Source organism: Triticum aestivum, chromosome 5A, assembly GCF_018294505.1.
Source record: "Triticum aestivum cultivar Chinese Spring chromosome 5A, IWGSC CS RefSeq v2.1, whole genome shotgun sequence".
NCBI lineage: Eukaryota > Viridiplantae > Streptophyta > Magnoliopsida > Poales > Poaceae > Triticum > Triticum aestivum.
In genome coordinates this window covers 675,452,977-675,458,424 of record NC_057806.1, presented here as the reverse complement: position 1 = coordinate 675,458,424, position 5,448 = coordinate 675,452,977, and the positions used below count along the sequence as shown (strand labels likewise).

The 5,448-nt window shown below is 37.0% G+C and overlaps 1 long non-coding RNA gene across 1 annotated transcript in view; it reads right to left on the bottom strand.

The window, feature by feature from the left end:
* LOC123108352 (uncharacterized) overlaps window positions 1-5,448 on the bottom strand; it is a 10,479-nt gene continuing 5,031 nt past the window's right edge. The window contains exons 3-4 of the long non-coding RNA XR_006451878.1: window positions 1,124-1,191; window positions 1-443 (exon numbers count right to left, since the gene is read on the bottom strand). This is a non-coding gene — a long non-coding RNA (uncharacterized lncRNA). The remainder of the gene's footprint in view (window positions 444-1,123; window positions 1,192-5,448) is intronic.

The window sequence follows — 5,448 nt, the reverse complement described above, 5'->3', positions numbered from 1 at the left end:
GACCGTTTGACCCAACAAAACAACACACATTCATTCAACCAATCCAATTGGTTTGCTACTTGTTACATTAACAAAAAATGCAATCCAAATCCAAAATTTACAACACTCTGTCCCTGAGACATATCACCATTCCATCCAAATTGTACAAACTCCAGAGACACCCAACCAGCAGAAAAAAAGGTAAAAATGAACACGGAAATGGACATCTGCTATCTTGCATTTCTGCATGTATATTCCGCGCAGACAATTGTGTTGGTCCATCTGGATCCGGTAGCACCAAGGTTCATCTTGGCTGTTGATTGTTGTGCGTCGAGCGAGCTCCCCCTACCTTCAACAAATAGAGCCACCTCCTCCCACATCTGGGCGTCTCCGATGTCTGTTTCCATTGATCGTGCACCATCATCCATCCATTCCATGACATTTAACCTGACGACCATAGGAATCTACACGCAACAAGTTAAACCGGGATAAGTCACCAGAGCAACTTCACAACTATATGGTCTACACAGAGTGATCAAAAAAGACACTAGACAAGGTGTTGGCTCGTACTATTATAAGGAGACGACAAAAAAAACAATAACATGCTTTCTTGAAAACCCTTCTAAACGAGAGGAACCCTACCTTCAGTTGTACATAACCTAACAAAACCCAAAATCTTTAGCATTATTTTGGATTTTGTCAGGAAATAAAAGATCATTAACTGTTTCTTGTATATATGATTCAGCAAACATCCTGGACTTGTTGGTCTTTGTTGACTTACATGCAACACCCTGGTCTTTCAAATTACAACAGGATAGGGTCTATTTATTTTTAGCAAACCCCCCAAGAGATGGAAATCTTCACAAAAAGGTCCTAATTATTTACCACAAACCCCCTGGAGGTGGAAAACTTCACAAAAGAAGAGCCTACTTATTTAATGCAAACACCCTCGAGTTTGAAATCTTCAGGGCAAATACTTAATACAAGAAAGAAGAATAATACAGCCTAGTAGCCTACAACCACATAAGTGGTATTCACAGGGGAAGTACTTACAATAAAAGCCGGTGAAAATATCAGGAGATAGAAAGTACTTTTCATAAGCAAAGTGAAAATAGTTTTGAGCATTTTTGCTCGTTTAACATACCTGTAGCAGTAAGACAAAAAAACATGATCCACACATGTTAAGCAATCTTCGTCTGTCGATTTGGAAGGCTGCAAACAAGAGATGGAGTGTTAAAAAGAATCAATTGTAACATATTCATTTCGAGGTAGCATCACAAGATCTGAAAAACTTGAAACTGTTATAAAAATATGCTGATGATTACCACAAACCGTTATTGAAAAACATGGTAGCTTCTTTTAATTAAGTTTGTTAGAAAACATGGAAAACTTTGTTTAGTTAACATGTTCATAAACATGCAAACTTGCCATGGAAACTAAAGATGTTCAGAAACATGAAAATTGCCATGGCAATTTAAGATGTCAAAAACAATTGCAACTTGCCATGACAAACTTAAGATGTGAATCCGAAGAATGTTTGTCATGGACATTACAAATTAGTTTGAGAACACGGCAAGTTGCAGAAAGCTCTAGCCCAAACACTAAATGATACAAAATCAGCAGTTAAGAAGCTCAACCAGATGGCCAATGTTGTTGTTGGCCCCATAGTTTCTACTCTCTGGCTTCTAACTCTCAGTGTAGCGACGTCACATTTCTTTGTCTTCCTCAGTTCACAACTTCCTGTGGCAGTCTTTGTGCTCGGGAACACCATGAAGACAATTTCGGAGGCAATTATTTTCTTATTCATGATGCATCCTTTCGATGTAGGTGACCGTTGTTGTGAAATTGAAGAAGTTCAGGTAATTTTTGGTGCTCCTTATTTATTTCATCGGATATCACATTGCTTTCATTAACTACCATTGTAAGCACTTGAATTTTTTGTTGTTGTAGAAGAAATCAATATCATGACAACATTGTTTATTCGTTATGATAACCTAAAGATCTATTACCCAAATAGTGTGATAACCCACAAGTATAGGGGATCGCAACAATTTTTAAGGGTAGTATTTCATCCAAATTTATTGATTCGACACAACAAGAGTCAAAGAATATTTATGAGCCTTAGCACTTGAGTTGTCAATTCAACCACACCTGAGAAATAATATTTCTGCAGCAAAGTGATTAGTAGCATAGTAGTTTGATAGTTTTGATAGTAACAGTAACAGCAGCAGTAGTAACATGAACAATAACAGTAGCAGTTTGTGATGATTGTAACAGCAGCAATAATGAAAGTAACTTAGCAAAGACCAATATGAGAAAAATGTAGGCATTGGATCAGCGATGGGTATTTGTGTTGGATGATATTCATCATGTAACAGACACAACCTAGAGTGATACACAATAGGTACAATTAATCAATGTAATGTAGTCATGTATTCCGTATATAAATTATGTTAATATTACATTTAATATTCTCATACATATTAAGTGACATTGACGACCTTTTTTACCATAAAATTCACACACACACACACCCTCTTCCTCCCTCTTCCTCACTCTCTCTCCCCCTCTCCCTCTCTCCCTCTCTCTCTCTAACACACACACACATATCCATCTTATTGGCTACGGGACCATAATCCATCTATTTCACACGCACACGCGCTAGTGCATAACAATATGGATTATGTGCATTATATTTGCCACCACAACTGAGGGAATTAATTTCATGTAATCGGCCAGCCACAGCTCCATGACAAACAATACATCTAAATTCTCAGCGTTATTTTTATGTAACATTGGCGAGAGGTAAACGGCGGTGATTATTTCCTTTGTTTGGAGATTAATTACCATCCGTGAGTTAAGCTGGGTACTAAAGAAGAATCTGATTGTGATATGTGAATTGATTGTTGCCTTGTACATTTGGTTTTGGTATTTGAAGATTGATTACCATCCGTTAGTTGGGTTACCAAAGAAGAAATCAATCACCATATGTAGAAAAAGGAACTACATTGCACATGCTTACACCTCATGTACTCGTGAGAATATATAGAATTGGAGCAAACAAAATAAATGCAGATGAGAGATACAGCATCAATGTGGATCCCGAATGTCTTGACTAATATGTTGTCCTCCAGCTTGAGAAGCACCTACAAGAAATTGGGAGGTGGGAGGGAGGACAAAATAACCCAAGGGAGGTGGGACAAAAAAATGTTCGTGGGAAAGTTGCACGTTCACTTGTTCGATCCATCTGAAGGGGAATGAAATGTTCGCTCGTTTCTCCAGAGCTGATTTTCCATCCTTATTTTGCTGTAAAAAATGGATGCCAATATGGGCGAAACATTAGATTTGTCGGTTCCTTCGAGCGATTTTGTTCGCTAGGAGACCCCCCCCCCACCACCACCACCAGTGCAACCCCATGACTTTTAATGGGCCTCCGCTTAAACCAACGTCACCGTTATGCCAAAAACAAAAAAAGACATAAAAGGCCCACTATCCTGTTGACTACTACCAAGCCTTAAATCTGAAATTTGGACCTGATTTTGAATAGCAAAATGAAATGTGTTTTTTTCTATAATGTGTATAACAAACTACCATCATGTTCAAATGGATCAGAACTTAAAACTTCAGAATTCTGTTTTAAGCTAGATCGGTACGAGTAGACCACGCCGTTATGAAGCTAAAAAAAATACCAAAACATCAAAACACATAGAAGAAAACTTAACAAGCTATGTTTCAACATAACTGCCATTGTTGCATAAAAAAAGATGGCAAAAAATATTGAAAAATAAATTTATAAAATGTCAAATGAAAGAAATTTGGCATGACATGTTCACGCAATTTGCCATTGTATACACAAAGAATTTGCAATGATTTTTTCAACAAAAATTGCCATGTTTCAAAAATAAATTACAAAACCTAATTAATTATGGTGTATGCGATAAAAGTTTCCTTGGTGTGTACAAAACTAATGTGCCGTGGTCCGAACAATAAGTTCGCCATGGTTAAAATAATAAATTTGCCATGGTCCAAACAATAATTTTGCCATGGTTGAAAAAAATAATTTTTCCATTGTCCAAAAATGTAAATTTGCCATGGTGAAATATATATATATTTTTCATGGTCCAAATAATAAATTTTCCATGGCCAAAAAGTTATGTAGGTCATGGCAAATGTGTATAATAAAATGCTTGCATCAAAGATATTATACATACCATGGCAACACATTCCTAGAAATGTTGGTTGATGTTTGTTAATTAGTTAGTGAATATTCACAACGTTTTGAACATTTTTAATTCACTGTTTTATGACAATATAGAATTTGTATTTGAACTTAGTTTGAAACAAATGGGGTTTAGCAAAGTTTAATTATGATGACCTGGCATCATTAGTGTGGGGTTACTGTAGCATGACAGTGGGGGTGTTACAACCTGCTTCCTAGCTACTAAGTAGGATACTCAACAGAAAAACAGACCTACATGATGGGGTAGACTAGAGAAAATGGATCACCTCACTCCTGGTGTACATATAAGAGGAAGATGCAACGTGTCTACACAGCTTCGATTCAACGCCGTGTTGTGCTGTGCTATGCTCGCTCCAAATAGGAGTAGAATGATGATCAGAAGAAGCTACACCTAATTAACTGAATCATCATCAAGACTCAAAAGTAATTCTCACGTACCACAGATGGATTGCCTTCAACTTGCTTCTTCTCACATAATTGGAAAAAATTGGCCAAGTCATTTAGATTTATTACCAGCTTTTTGCTCTGAGAGACTACAGATATATGCCGAGAGAGGGAAAAAGATGTGAAATTAGGGTAGTAGACTGATGAATACTATTCCTTTTCCTTTTTCCAAGAAAGAAGAAGAAGAAGACTAGTTAGGAGAGCTGTGATGGACAGCTAGAGATGATAGCATTAGCATAGTAGATAGGTACCCCCTCTGTAAAATAATTAATATAAGAGCATTTAGATCACTAAAGTAGTAATCAAAACACTCTTATATTAATTTGCGGAGGGGTACCAAATTAGTCTTGCGGTAAACATACGTTCATCTTGCTTCGAGAGGCGCTTGCTCGCTGTCATTCTGCTCCACCAATCCATACATGTCTAACTAATTGTCAAAGAGGGAGGGTAAGAAAGAAAGGTAAACACACACACACACACACACACACACACACACACACTATCTAGTGGTAAATTTGAAAACACGCACTTGCTTTGCAAAATTCATCACAACCGGTGCACATCACATCATTACCCAGCTAGACGATTTTCATCAACAGGCATACATAGACACTAGATAGACATATATATATACATACATACATATATATCATGCACTCGTTTTTATATATAATGATGAAAGAGTCATTCATTTCTTCATCGAGAATATGATTGACCATTTGACCCAGCAAAACAACACACATTCATTCAACCAATCCAATCGGTTTGCTACTTGTTACACTAAC